This window comes from Schistocerca gregaria, chromosome 5, assembly GCF_023897955.1.
Source record: "Schistocerca gregaria isolate iqSchGreg1 chromosome 5, iqSchGreg1.2, whole genome shotgun sequence".
Taxonomy (NCBI): Eukaryota; Metazoa; Arthropoda; class Insecta; order Orthoptera; family Acrididae; genus Schistocerca; species Schistocerca gregaria.
In genome coordinates this window covers 564,388,077-564,404,388 of record NC_064924.1, presented here as the reverse complement: position 1 = coordinate 564,404,388, position 16,312 = coordinate 564,388,077, and positions in this window count along the sequence as shown.

The window sequence follows — 16,312 nt, the reverse complement described above, 5'->3', positions numbered from 1 at the left end:
CATCTATCCTTGGGGTGTATGTCCATCCCGTACGTGCAGTTTGTTTTTCCTCAGCACGATGACATCTACCGGCAGGACAATGCAACGTATCACACAGCTCGCAGTGCAAGTGTGCGATCTGCAGAGCAACAGGACGAGTTTACCATACTCCTCTGGCCACCAAACTGCCTGGGTTTGAACCCAGTCGAGAATCTGTGGGACCACCTCGATCGTGCTGTTCGCGCCGTGGAGCATCAGTGGACAATCCTATGGCAGCTGGATACGGTACTGGAGTCGGCGTGGCGCCACATCATGGTCGGTGTCTTTCGCAACCTCGCTGTCCCTTTTCCTGCACGCCTCGCAGCGATCCACGCTGCGTAAGGTGGTTATGGAGGCTTTTGACAGGTGGTCACGTTAACGTCACTCGACAATATACGTGTTGCCTCTGCCCTTCGAACGACCACATCTTTTTCGGTTTCTTCAAAGTACTCCTGCAAACATTTTTCTGTAGCTTCCCTGTTAGTTTCCTTCCTAAACGACTCATACTGCTGTATTCCTGTCTTATTCTAAGCCGGCCGTTGTGGCCGAGTGGTTCTAGGCGCTTCAGTCTGGAACCGCGCGACCGCTCCGGTCGCAGGTTCGAATCCTGCCTCGGGCATGGATGTGTGTGATGTCCCTAGGTTAGTTAGGTTTAAGTAGTTCTAAGTTCTAGGGGACTGAAGACCTCAGGTGTTAAGTCCCATGGTGCTCAGAGCCATTTGTCTTATTCTAAACATTCTTGTACTCCCTTCTTTCGTCAATCAACTGAACTATTTCTACTGTTGTACACGGTTTCTTACCAGTTATCTTCTTTATGCATACAGGGTGGTCCCAAATCCAATTTTTGTATCGCTCCCTGCTCGGTTTTAGGAAATCAAACGAAGAACACGTTTGGTGACATCGTATCCGCCGGACCTCTTGAATTTACGCGTGCAATAGCCTGTTTGACTAACTCCGATGCTAAATAACTCGGAAACGGTACAACGTATCGACTATTTTTAATTATTTCTCAGCACAACCTCCCTTGCAACACCCTTACAAGCTTCTCAAACTGTTTCTGACCATGCTGTGTATTTGTCTGTCCAACCTCTGTGATTGTCCTTTTTAGAGATGTCTATCTCTCTTCAACTGAACAGCCTGCTGTAGTATTTGCTATCGCAGTATCAACAGCCGTAGACAATTTTAAAACCACATATCGTTCTTCACTACTACATCATCCCACTTCTTTCCGTCAGCCTACTGTTCATCATTACCTAATTGTGATCTGAATCTGTGTCTGCCTCCTGTGTACGTCTTACAATCGACTATCTTATTTCAGAGTGTCTCTCTCCCCATGATTTAATCCATCTGTTTCCTTTGTCTCCAGTCCTTTCGAAGTATACCTCCTCCTCTTGTGCAACACATAGTCTAGTGGAAGGTGGGCGGATGACGTAAGAAAAATATTCCGTACCTCTAGACGATACCGGGCGGGTCATTATCCTATTGCAGTAGGATGTAAACAACGGTAAAAATTTTTAATGACTGTTTAGCCTCAGTAAGCTTCACGGCAACCCACCTGTCCGTGCAGTGTAACCAGGCCGAATTTGCACAAATGTAAACCAAGCAGAAAAGTCGGAGTCTTCTCCGAATGAAGCGTGGGACGACGAACACTTCCATATGTTAGACGGAGTCCGGAAAAGTGGTTTGATTAGTGGGTTCGAATGGGGAAGAGATAGCTTTGAATATAGTGGAAATTATCCTTAAAAAAGGTAATAATAATAGATCGCGAAATGTAAATTTATCATGAGCCCCTTCGTGAGGGAGACAAACTGCAAGTACTGTATTTCCAAACAATGCGTCACACATGTCTACCTCGATAATTATACACTCACTGTTTTTTTTTTTTTTTTGTTAGCAGTATGGAATTACGATCTCGAGTTGCACGAACGCCAAACCGTACCCATTTTTTTGTGTTGTGTTTTTGTCTGTTTTGTTCGGATTCGGGGGCAAGCCGTGAGGTGCGACCGCGGGCGCCGCGGGTGTCGCGTGACAGGGTTATTGTTTTCCGGCCGATGTGCAGATTGTCGACCCCGGCTCGCAGTTTCGCAACTGGGGCGGTGCGCCGAGTAAATTTTCCGCCGCGCCCGGAGAAAGGTTGGGCCTTGCATTGTTCCCCGTGGCGCGGTACGGTCTCGCCGCTCGCTGATCCTTCTCTCTCTCCTGTCGAGGCAAGTGTTGGCATAAGTCAGAGATAACCGCACGCGGCCATACGTGTAAAGACAATCATTTCACCACTTGCGCGAAATTAACAACTGTGAGATCAAACGAATACTGAGCTGCGGCATCAAGAAATGTTAAATTTTGAACCTTGGAGTACATGGAGGCCCGACACATTTCTGACGTAGACACCACAGAGTTTTCCATTTTCTCAAGCTTCTACATGTTGTGCAATTACGCGAGTCAACTTGATCTGCGGAATAGTTTTGTTTGGCTTTTTATAAAAGGCACGCTGGGTATGTTTAACTCTGTTGCATAAACGAGAATTCCATGTCGTTGTAAAATTCTTATTTTTTTTGTAATTTAACACCTGGATAGCTCAGTCGGTAAGATCAATGCCTACGAAAACAAAGAGCTTGGATCGCACCTGTGTCTAGCACACACTACTAATCTGCCAGGTAGTTTCAAAAGAGCAAACATTCAATTGTAGAGCGAAATACCGTTTTTTAAGGACTATACGACGCACTTTCTTCTTTGAAATATCGCCTCCAAAATTCCACGTGTGTCTTATAAGCGAATTTAGTATAAAAATGTACAGTGTATGATTTAAAATTCCCGCCAGTCTTAAAAATGGCCATGTGTTCGATGCCGCGGGAAACGTATCTGTATCTGGCAACATTGGATTCAACTGGCAGCAGCAGTGCACTGATGCGACGAACTTGAGTTGCGGGAATTTGCAAGTTTGCTAGCACTGTCTCTCTCCCGTCCCGCCATCACAAACCCAGAACACTGTCTAGCCTAAGATGTGTCACAGGAAGCAAACTGTCAACGATAGTTAACGCTGCAAGAGTCTCTCACCTTGATCGCACAAAATATATGGTACAGACGTTACAGAGTTATAGGTGACGGTATATTTGTAGAAAGAGGGCACAAAACACTCGAGCATATTCATGTAACGGCACTAAGATCCCAATAATTTTCCTGTTGTCCCTGATCATCAAACGTTTAACTAAAACTAAAGCTGCTAATCAGCCCAAAGTTGGTCTGGACGACGTTGAGGACACGTTTAAAATCCACACTCTGGCTGGCATCATCGAATCGAATGATCTGGGTTCTATCCGAGACGGCTATCACCTATCCAGTCTGACGAACGGCCGCGTCACACCACGCCCCCACCTCAACGCGAGTCCGTGGGCACGGTTCTCGATTTTCAAAGTATCGCAACACATGCTATGCTCTGGAGAAAATTTAAATATCGATTTTACTTCTCGCAAAAGAAGCAAGTAACTAATGAGAGCTCCACCAATACGCTTGCTTGACTCGTATTAGCAGCACCTGTTCGTTAGCATTAACAGACAAAAGAAATCTACTTTACACTCTACATCTACATCTACATTTATACTCCGCAAGCCACCCAACGGTGAGTGGCGGAGGGCACTTTACGTGCCCCTGTCACTACCCCCCTTTCCTGTTCGCCGGCTGCGGTGACCGAGCGGTTCTAGGCGTCACAGTCCAGAGCCGCGCGACTGCTACGATCGCAGGTTCAAATCCTGCCTCGGGCATGGATCTGTGTGATGTTCTTAGGCTAGTTAGGTTTAAGTAATTCTATGTTCTAGGGCACTGATGACCTCAGATGTTAAGTCCCATAGTGCTCAGAGCCATTTGAACCATATGAGCTGTCAGTAGTTCTAATGGAATGTTGTCTACTCCCGGGGCCTTGTTTCGACTTAGGTCTTTCAGTGCCAAGGTATACCAGGAAAACATTCCCCACACCATAATGCTAGCTCCTCTGGCCTGGACCCCGTTTATTTCATACTTTTCACGCCTTACAGGCCAACAGCCGTCTGTCTGATGGGGCATAAAACGTGTTTCACCTGAAAAGGGTACTTGTCGCCAGTCAGTCGACATCCAGCTGCGGTCCTGGCGTGCAGATTCCAGTCTTCGTCGCCGGTGAACTGCAGTCAGCATCGTTGCGTGGACCAGGTGTCCGCTGCGGTCGTTGAGGAGACAACGTTGATAGCCCATTGGTCCATCTGGGCGGTCAGTCGCTCAACAGTAGCACGTCTGTTCGCCCGAACAGATCTTCACAGCCGTCATTCAGCACTGTCATCTATGGCCCGTGGTGGATCACAGTTGCCTCGGCGCCGGTTTTGTATGGCGTCATTTTGCCATGCACGGTACACTTCAATCACGGCGACACGCGAACAGTTTAAAACTTACCGTTTCAAAGATGCTTCTACCCTGGGTCCCAAAGACAATGATCATGCCGTTTAAGACGTCAGAAAATAGCTCCGTTTCCGCCTTACGACAATGACAGCACTGTTCGAACCCTTTCCTGTTCCAGTCGCGTATGGTTCGCGGGAAGAACGACTGCCGGAAAGCCTCCGTGCGTGCTCGAATCTCTCTAATTTTACATTCGTGATCTCCTCGGGAGGTATAAGTAGGGGGAAGCAATATATTCGATACCTCATCCAGAAACGCACCCTCTCTAAACCTGGACAGCAAGCTACACCTCGATGCAGAGCTCCTCTCTTGCAGAGTCTGCCACTTGAGTTTGCTAAACATCTCCGTAACGCTATCACGCTTACCAAATAACCCTGCGACGAAACGTGCCGCTCTTATTCGGGTCTTCTCTATCTCCTCCATCAACCCGATCTGGTACGGATCCCACACTGATGAGCAATACTCAATTATAGGTCGAACGAGTGTTTTGTAAGCCACCTCCTTTGTTGATGGACTACATTTTCTAAGGACTATGCCAATGATCTCATCCTGGCACCCTCCTTACCAACAATTCATTTTATATAATCATTCCACTTCAAATCGTCCCGTACTCATACTCTCAGATATTTTACGGAAGTAACTGCTACCAGTGTTTGTTTCGCTATCATATAATCATACACTCTCTGTTACGAATCACTAGAGGGCACAGAGACATATAATATTCGGACCTGGCGTGTGAAAGTTTTCGTCCACTAGCGCTGCCAGACGCTGGGATGGCGACAACTGTTTTTCGTGGCGGGTTGTTACTCGAGCATGTTTCATGGGATTCATCACTGGAAGTAAATAAGTAATCGGGTCAATAACTCAAAACTGTACACAAATAACCAATTATAAAATGGCTTCTTCTGGTATCAGTTGCTGAAGTGTGCCGAACGGAGACTGGAACTCGGGACCTTTGCCTTTCGCGGGAAGTGCTCTACCATCGGAGCTACCCAAGCGCGACTCACGCCCCGTCCCCATAGCTTTACTTCTGCCAGTATCTCGTCTCCTACCTTCCAAACTTTACAGAAGCTCTCCTGCGAACCTTGCAGAACTAGCACTCCTGAAAGAAAGGATACTGCTCAGACATGGCTTAGCCACAGCCAGGGGGATGTCTCCAGAATGAGATTTTCACTCTGCAGCGGAGTGCGCACTGATATGAAACTTCCTGGCAGATTAAAACTGTGTGACTGACCGAGACTTGAACTCGGGAGAGCACTTGCTCCGAAAGGTAAAGGTCCTGAGTTGGAGTCTCGATCCGGCACACAGTTTTAATCTGCCAGGAAGTTTAATATCAGCGCATACTCTGCAGAGTTAAAATCTCATTCTACATGACACTTGTAGTAGCGGTGCTCCTAGTCTGACGATTTCGTAGTAGAGTTTGGCCTGATGAACGGCTAAAAGAGAACCGCCGATCAGTAGACGGTTTACACCTGGTGTCCTATGGGGAATCTTCGAAGTGTCGAGAGGTTCAAACTTTGATTATGTAGAGAAGCGCAGGCTAACACCCGTTTTCATTTTATTTTACGCCGTGTTACCTGAGAGTTCCTAGAATCTCTACCATCTTCAAATGCCGCTTTCGTTACAGTGATTAGGAAGTCTGTATGAAGTACACATGCAAAGAGAAGTCTTCCTTCAGTGGTACTACCCTTTGATAATTGGTGCACTATTTAGTTCTCTGTAATTTAGGATTTCCTTTTGAACCAGAAATTTTGCACTCTTTTGTATTGCTCGATGCAGTGATAGATTGGTTCGTGTGCATCGAAGAGCTGACAGTTTTCAAGTTCCAGGATCAAATGGCTCTCAGCACTATGTGACTTAACATCTGAGGTCATCAGTCCCCTAGAACTTAGAACTACTTAAACCTAACTAACCTAAGTACATCACACACATCCATGCCCGAGGCAGGATTCGAACCTGCGACCGTAGCGGTCGCGCGGTTCAGACTGAAGCGCCTAGAACCGCTCGGTCACTGCGGCCGGCGCACGTTCCAGGATCGAAAGTGAATAGTTAACTAAGCAGTTTTCACTGACACAAGTCGCATAAAAATACTGGATAATTGCAGTCCATCTGTTGTACTGATTTAACAGTTGTATGGAAGTCGCAGAAATTCGAATCACAGAAAGCGTTGGAAAAATAGCGAACGTTTTCAAATGGTTCGAATGGCTCAGAGCACTATGGGACTTAACATCTGAAGTCATCAGTCCCCTAGAATTTGAATTTAAATTCATTTGTCCACTTGACAACAGTTGAAAAATGGTTCAAATGACTCTGAGCACTATGGGACATAACATCTGAGGTCATCAGTCCCCTAGAACTTAGAACTACTTATACCTAACTAACCTAAGGACGTCACAGACATCCATGCCCGAGGCAGGATTCGAACCTGCGGACGTAGCGGTCGCGCGGCTCCAGACTGTAGCGCCTAGAACCGCTCGGCCACTCTGGCCGGCAGCGAACGTTTTATTTTGAGAGAACACTAATAGAGCGTTTGATTTTTGCTGTTAGCCCACAGTATGTAGGAGATGGAGGCTCTGAGTAGAAGCACAATGTAAAAATCTTGTGAGTGAAAATATTCGTCTTCACGGCACCATAGGAAGTGTTGCAGTCTTACATGACATGAGCTGTAGTGGTGTAAACAGAAGATTAGAGCTGCATACCTGTATAACTTTATGAACAAAAGCTCAATTTGTCGTTGGGCTACAAGAGGTTGCAGTACGACATACTGAAGAACAACTATATGGAATAGGTTCTGTATGAGTGTCAGGAAAAAGTGTCAAAATTTATGGCCACAGTACTACAAAAAATAAAGATACTGAGAAACATTTTTTAGAGCTACAGCTTTTCGAGTAACACTGATAGGATTCCTGTTAGCAGTACTTACACGGGGAAAAAGTAACAGGCAGTAACAGGAGGCAATGAGTAATGCCATCCTGTTGTCGAAATAAGCCGTGCTGAATTGTCTACCAGCAGAAAAAGTGAGAGGGAGGGGCTACTCTGATTTAGCGGCCAGTTTTTTTGGCGCGAGCGGCAGAGTGTGTGTGGGGGGGGGGGGGGGCGTCGCGTGGCATCGAACCCGGGCGCGCCGTGTTCCCAGCGCGGGCCGTGAGAGCTGCGCCCGCACTGTGTCAAGGCGGCGGCGGCGGGGGCGGCGGGGGCGGCGGGGGCGGCGGGGGCGGCGGGGGCGCAAAAAGCCGCGGCGGATGCCCCGCTGATGTCAACCCGCGGCGCGCGCAAAAACGGCCCGCAGCTCGGCGGTGCGCGGCCGGCCTTGGAATACTTGCAGCCGGCGGGAGGCGCGGCGCACGGCTTCGGCTAAACTTGGGAGGCAGTCGGGGGCAGAGAAGGGACGGGCCCAACTTTCATCCTGAGTCAGAATAAGGGCAGCGCCGGAATGTTCGGACCACGTTTGGTGCCGCGCAGTCAGAGCAACACTGATAGAGTCTGCGCAGGAGACGATGGCCTATGGGCAGTGGCCAGTTTTCGTCCCAAGTGCTGGGCTACTTCATTCGTTTGTTCAGAAGGAGAGGCCGACGTGTTTACCACCTTTCGGCCCATCAGCGATGACAGAATAGAGGCGAGGCGCACGGCCTGCAATCTTTCTCAAACTGCACACATCAAAAAAAGGTTTTGTGTCACCTCCGTTCCGAGAGTTCCAGAACCTTTACAGAAAATTGGAATAGAGATCAACATAAACATCATTTCCGCCCTTTTTATTGCTCATGAAAACCACACGTTACATGTGGTGCCACCATACAGCCAGACCTTCAGAGGTGGTGGTCCAGACTGCTGTACAAATGGTTCAAATGGCTCCGAACACTATGGGACTTAACATCTATGGTCATCACCCCCCTAGAACTTAGAACTACTTAAACCTAACTAACCTAAGGACAACACACGACACCCAGCCATCACGAGGCAGAGAAAATCCCTGACCCCGCCGGGAATCGAACCCGGGAACCCGGGCGCGGGAAGCGAGAACGCTACCGCACGACCACGAGGTGGGGGCAGACTGCCGTACACACCGGTACCTCAAATACTCAGCAGCACGTCCTCTTGCACTGATGCGTGCCTGTATTCGTCGTGGTATACTATCCACAAGTTCATCAAGGCACTGTTGGTCCACTCCTCAACGCCGATACGACGTAGATCACTCAGAGAGGCTGATGGGTCACGTTCTCCATAAACAGCCCTTTTCAATCTATCCCAGGCATGTTCAACAGGGTTCATGTCTGGAGAACATGCTGGCCATTCTACTCGAGCGATGTCGTTATCCTGTAGGAAATCATTCACATGATGTTCACAATGGGGGCGCGAATTGTCGTCCATGAAGACGAATGCCTCACCAATATGCTGCCGATATGGTTGCACCATCGGTCGGAGGATGGCATTCACGTATCGTACAGCAGTTACGGCGCCTTCCATGACCACCAGCGGCGTACGTCAGCCCCACATAATGCCACACCAAAACAGCAGGGAACCTCCACCTTGCTGTATTCGATGGACAGTGCGTCTAAGGCGTTCAGCCTGACCAGGTTGCCTCCAAACACGTCTCAGACGATTGTCTGCTTGAAGGCATATGCGACACTCATCGGTGAAGAAACGTGATGCCAGTGCATTCGGCATGTTATTGGACTCATCTGTAACGAGCTGCATGATGTCGTCGCTGCAAAGATGGACCTCGCCATGGACGTCGGGTGAAGTGGCGCATCTTGCAGCCTATTGCGCACAGTTTGAGTCGTAACACGGCGTCCTGTGACTGCACGAAAACTATTATTCAACATGGTGGCGTTGGTGTCAGGGTCCCTCCGAAACATAATCCGTAGGTAGCGGTCGTCAACTGCAGTGGTAGCCCTTGGGCGGCCTGAGCGAGGCATGTCATCGACAGTTCCTGTCTCTCTGCATCTCCTCCACGTCCGAAAAACATCGCTTTGGGTCACTCCGAGGCGCCTGGACACTTCCCTTTCTGGCACAAAGTAACAATGCCGACGTGATCGAACTGCGAACTAGGCATAGTTGAACTACAGACAACACGAGGCGTGCTGCCTTAGTGGCCGACCGGTACTAGGCGCTACAGTCTGGAACCGCGCGACCGCTACGGTCGCAGGTTCGAGTCCTCCCTCGGGCATGGATGTGTGTGATTTCCTTAGGTTAGTTAGCTTTAAGTAGTTCTAAGTTCTAGGGGACTGATGACCACAGCAGTTAAGTCCCACAGTGCTCAGAGCCATTTTTGAACGAGCCGTGTACCTCCTTCCTGGATCCTGCCTCGGGCATGGATGTGTGTGATGTCCTTAGGTTAGTTACGTTTAATTAGTTCTAAGTTCTAGGCGACTGATGACCACAGATGTTAAGTCGCATAGTGCTCAGAGCAATTTGAACCATTTTGAACCTCCTTCCTGGTGGAATGAATGGAACTCATCGGCTGTCGAACTACCTCCGTCTAATTGGCGATGTTAATGCATGGTTGTTTACAGCTCTGGGAGGGTTTAGTGACATATCTGAACAGTGAAATGGACTGTGTCTGTGATACAATATCCACAGTCAACGTCTATCTTCAGGAGTTATGGGGACCGGAGCGATGTAAAAACTTTTTTGATGTGTGTATTATTCATCATTTCGACGATTTCTGATCTTCCACATTTTCTATCTGATTCATCAATGTGGTTCACTTCGTCTGCTCGCAGAAACCTGATAACTACATCCGTTCGTTTCCCATTTACACAATCGTGCTTTTCTGTGACCGACCTGTGATCTTTTTTGAGAAAGCTCGACATGGTTTGTACGTTAATTACTTTATTCATAGGGATTTGAGGTTCCGAAGGGGCTGGCTTAGTTCGGTGCATTGCGTGTGTCTGTGTCTTCAATACCAGACCAGCTTCGACTGCCGTATTTCTAAAAGAAAAGAATGAACAATAGATTACAACCCCGAAACCATTCGAGGTGAGCGGTATCTCGTCTGAGCTGTCCGCTGAACGAAACGGTAGTGGCATGTTTGATGAACAATTCCAGTATTCTGAAAGTGGTTTAGAAAAATCTTGGATAACCTGAATCAGGATACGTGCACTCAGATTAACATGTGCCCCAGTTGCATCCCTCTGGGAGACAGATAAAATAGTACTGTAGACGGATATGTGCAGGTGATGAACAAAAACATGGCACTGCCACAAACACAGCGCATTACCGTGCCTAATACGGCGTAGGAAAACTGTTGGCATTAAAAACTGCCGGGGTGATGCAAAACTTGTTTTGATGCGCGTGTTTTACAGAAACTGTTCGGTAAAATAAATCATTTTTGTATTGCTTATAGCTTTATATGTGTGTGAGTTTCATGATGACGTGCTCATCATTTCGTTAATCGTCATAGTTACTGTGATATTTGCATGTAAGTGAGACAATGTGCGAAATTCGAGAAAAAAATTACAACGAAAAATAGAGCTAACTATTATTTTGCATTTGGTGCGCATTAATAAATGTTCTTGTGTATGAAATGTAGCTAATACATTGAATTTTTCTTTAGACTTGAGTGGAGGTCTCTGTCTGTCACCGGTATCAAGAAAACTGATATGATGCAGCACACTTATCTGCGAAAGCGCGAGACAGCGATAAAGCCAGACTGAAATATCCACAACAGTCTTCATATTTCAAATGAATGATTTGACAGACCGAAATGATATTTATGAAACTGATAGCACAGAGAGAGGAAAGTATTTTGCCATATGGTTATGATGCAAAACCCTGTGACCCTAGTTTTCCTCAATTCGTCGCTTAATAAACTTAATAAATCTCTGTTTAAGCATTCTCTTGCAACTGCATCTGAAAACATGTTAGTGATGTCACACTGTGTAAACTCCACTGAATTTTGTCACAAGAAGCAAATTTTAGCACGGTAGCAAGAGAAACTTGCAGGTTCTACTCAAAATTCGCGGTTCATGATCGGTCTCCGAAAGCTACAAATGTGAAACGAGCCAAGCGAAAACATACCGCTTCTTTTGTTGCGTTTTTAGCGGAATTTATTTTAGGTACTAACCTAAGCAGAGATGACAGATCTTTTTGGATTGTCACCATGCAATTGTGAGCCGCGGCGGGCTTCACTTAATGTTTATAAAATGTGTGAGTGCTGGCCTCAGTTTAGGACGGCACATCCCCTCCGGCGCTCGGCATTTCTCCTGCGGCACCTGCCTGCAACCCTCAGCACTATCACTCTACCCACTCGTGCCCCACCAACTGCGCACCTACTGGCCACATTATTCTCTGCGCACTTCGGTACATTACTGTACTGCCTACAGACAAATGACATGCTCATTCACGCTATAAAATCACGAATATTTAATCTATTTTCATTTTCTATTTTTTACCACCGTTTTATTTTGGACTTCCATCTTGTGCTATGCTGAAGTGTGATATATTATTATTTACACAAAGGATGTTTTGTCTGGAGTTAACCTTGTACAGAAGTGAACGGTAGACGACCAACAGTTCAGACAAGAAGAGAATATAAGCTTTTGCAAAGTGGTGTTACAGAAGACTACCGAAGATTAGGTGGATGCATCTGATAGCTAATGAAGAGCTACTTAGTCGGAGTGGGGAGAAAATAAATTGACTAAAAGAAGGGGCAGTTGTCAGTTGTAGCAGAAATAAAAGGGTCTTGTGCCAGCTAGAACAGCGCAGAGACTTGCATCAAACCAGTCTTCAGACTGAAAACCACCACAACAACTGAGGATATAACGTGCAGTGAATTTTTTAAATTTTATTGTGTGCGACTGTTTTGCCAAATGAAGTTCATGGATTTTCACCTGTATTTATTGATAATATAGTAGGACATCTTACAATCGCCAGTCTTTATTTTTGCTGTCTGTACAGCGTGCATCGAAAAGATCATGTACAATCCTCACACCTAGAGGAAGAAAATATGTTGTATGGACATGGGTCCGCAAATGCTTTATTTCCATGTTACAGCCCATTTCCTACTTATATTCTTAATGACATTAATCATGAGAAACACACAGAAACAGGTCTTACAAGCATTACATGAACGTTTTCTTACATGGAACGTTCAACATACGCTTTTGGTTACTTTCTTAAATGAAACGTTCAAAATGGCTTCCAGTAGCAAGGATACGTGCATCGACCCGCCGTCGCAATGAATCCCTGATTCGCTGCTGTATTCCTGGAGTGCTGCCTATTGTTTCACAGCAGTGCACGGTACGTCCACGAAGATCTGCACATCTTGTACCCGAGTTCCGTGCAGAGGGGCTACTTTCAAGCCCCCCCCCCCCCAAAGAAAAGTCTAGTGGATACCCATCCATCTGTCACGTAATCTGTTATTTACAAGGCTAGGAATATTAACACTAACAATGAAATGAGGTGTTGTCCCATTACGTTTGAAGTACATGTTTTGTCGCACTTGTAAGAGCACATGTTCTGATAGAGTATTCTCTAAGAAAATATGGTAAGTTTCGCCTCAACAAAGAGCCACAACGAACGCCGTCCCAGACGTTGACTGAAAATCTTTCTTTGTTGATGACGTGATTCTCCAGGGATACATTAGGCCATCAAAGATTCACTGCAACGGCGGGTTGATGCTTGTAACCTTGTTAACGGGGGCATTTTGAACGTTTCATTTAAGAAGGTGTTTGGTATTGCGACCAAGAATGTAAGAAAAAGTTTCGTGTAATGATGGTTCGTCCTGTTTCTTTGTGTTTCCTATTATTAATGTGATATTGAAGAGAAGCAGAATATGAGCTGTAACATTAAAACAACGCTTTAGCGGTCCCATGTCCATATGACATATTTTCTTTCTCTTCATATGAAGAATATTTCGTGAAAGTCTGGCCACACCTTTTTGTTACATGATTCATATGCAGATTGTGCCGTTTATCATGACCACCCCAAATAACTTTTTTCCCGAGCGGGAAGGTGTGCCGGTCCCTGGCACGAATCCGCCCGGCGGATTAGTGTCGAGGTTAGGTGTGCCTGCCAGCCTCTGGATGGTTTTTAAGCCGGTTTTCGGTCTGCCACGGCGAATGCGTGCTGGTTCCCCTTATTCCGTCTTAGTTACTTTATGTCGGCGATTGCTGCGCAAACACTGTCTTCACGTTCGCATACGCCACACAAACATTGGGATTACACTCACCTGGAATGAGACGTTCCCTGGGGGAGAGGGGAGGGGGTTATCCACTGGGGGCCGAACCGCACAGTAACACTGGGTTGCGTGTGGGGCGGCGGTGGGATGAATGGACTGCTGTAGCCTCTCCGTCGTTTCTAGGTTCCCAGTTCAATACATACATACATACAAATCTTGTTTAGCGACGGGGGGGACATTAAGAGCATGACTTGTAACTGTGTTCGTTTTGAAGATACGGACAGCAGAACGTCTTTTTTAATAGCACTCTGCATTCTGTTATTCGGTAATCAACTTCCTCTTCACAAGACTTGCACAAAAACATATAACAGCACACCATTCGTGTAAACATGACGGTGTTAAAAAGGTAACACAAAACTGGCTAGCTCTACTGTAATAGTACACAGTGCAGGTCCCTGGATAACGCTGGACAACGTAACTCGATCGGTTGCTGGAGTTGATATTAAACAAGTGGAAACAACAAGAAAAATGCACGCCTGTCATTAGCACAACTGTCTCCAGTTGAAGGTTTGTGTGTGTACAGTCAAGTAGTGTCTTAACTGTACGCAACGTCGTTTAAAATTAGTAATGTACTCCATATGTCCGTATTGTACATAAGGAAACGTTATTGCAACTACTGTTATGCTAACTTACTTCCTCCGTAGATGAGTAGTTCTGCCACCTTTCGTTGGTGTACATTGCACTCACACAAGTCAATGGAATTTCTCTTTCTGGTAATGACAAATGTTGAATGAATTATGGAACTGCTCATGTTGGGAAATTAAGTTGGCTTCACTTGTTTTTGTGTGGGCAGTCATTGTAAATTACACTGCTGCCCATTAAAATTGTAACATTAAGAAGGACTGCATGACAATAAACAGTGACCAGATGTTTCCAGTGGGTGAGAGATCTGGGGAACGTGCTGGCCGGGGCGGCATGCCTTGCCTTCTCTTATTGGAAGACTGTAGATCGCTTGAGCAACGAAGGGTACCTATCGACTGGAAGGAAGCTCAGGTCATTCCTGCTTTTAAGAAGGGCCGTAGGGCAGATGCACACAGTTATAGACCTATATCATTGAGGTCAATCTGTTGTAGACAGAACATGTTTTATGCTCAAGAATTGTAATTTTCTTGGTGAAGGAAAATCTCCTCCACAAAAATTAACATGCATTGGGCAAACAAAGATCCTGCGAAACTTAACTCTCTCTCTTGCTTCATGAGAATCACAGCGCAGTAGACAATAGCGCTCAGGTTGATGCCGTGTTCACTTGACTTCAAGAACGTATCTGACACCGTCCCGCACTGCCGTTGGGCGAAGATAAAACGAGCTTATCGAGCATCGGAGCAGGTTGGCGACTGGATTCAAGACGTCCTTGCAGACAGAAATCAACACGTCGATCTTAACGGAACTAAATCGACGATGTACAGGTAATTTCCGGAGTACCCCAAGGAAGTGTGATAGGAGTGTTACTGTTTACATTATACATAAATGATCTGGTAGAAAGCAGCGGATGCTCTCTAAGGCTGTTTGCATATGACGCGGTAGTCTATAACAAAGTAACAGCGCCACAAGATAGTAACGATTTGCAGAATGACCTCTAGACAACTGATGGGTGCTGCAGGATCTGGCAGTTGACCCTGAATGTAAATAAACTTAACATATTGCGCAGACATAGGAAAAGAAATCCACATTTGTACAGCTACATTATTAATGACAAACCACTGGAAGCAGTATCAATCGCAAAATGTCTAGGAGTAACTATCCAGAGCGACCTTAAGTGGAATTACCATAAAACAAATAGCGGGAAAAGCAGATGCTAGATTCAGATTCATAGGAAAAATCCACGAGGGAAGTGGCCTACAAGGCACTTGTTCGACCTATTCTTCTGGGATCCCTACCGGATAGGAGATCAAACGAAGAGCGACACGTTTCGTCACGGGACCATTTAGTCGACACGAGAGCGTTGCGGAGATGCTTAACAATGTCCATTGGCAGACGTTACAAGAGAGGCGTTGTGGAAAACGTAGAGATTTATTATTGAAATTTCGAGAGAGCACTTTGCGGGAGGAGTCGGTCAACATATTACTTCCCCCAAACATACAAGGCATGTTTTTTAAAGTAAGTATCGTTTTGAAACTTAAAAAGGACGTGCTAAGATATCTCAATAATTTTATTTTTACATGAAAGCCTGTACCTTAATCTACGCACTGACGCCATTACAGTCTGATTCTTCCTTGTTTGCGTTGTGTACTGAATGTTTAAGGAGCCTCCGATAATTGTGAGTCCTGCCGACTGTGAAGTACGGGCTGTTATAAGATTTCTTAGTACTAAAGGTCTAAAAGCAATCGATATTCATCGTGAGATCTGTGCAGTTTACGGAGAAAACATTATGAGTGATGGAATGATAAGAAAGTGGGTGAGAGCATTTAAAGATGGCCGCACAAATGTGCATGATGAACAACGGAGTGGGCGTCCTTCGGTCGTTAATGAATGTTTGGCGCAGGAAGTGGACAATAAGGTGAGAGAAAACAGACGCTTTAAGATTTCCTCCTTGCGGGATGGCTTTCCTAATATTTCTCGTAGTGTTTTATATGGCATTGTGACCGATCACTTGAATCACCGAAAATTGTGCGCACGTTGGATAAAGAAAATGTTGACGGATGTGCACAAAAGCGAACGTTTAGACAGTGCATTGACTTACCTTGAGCGGTACCA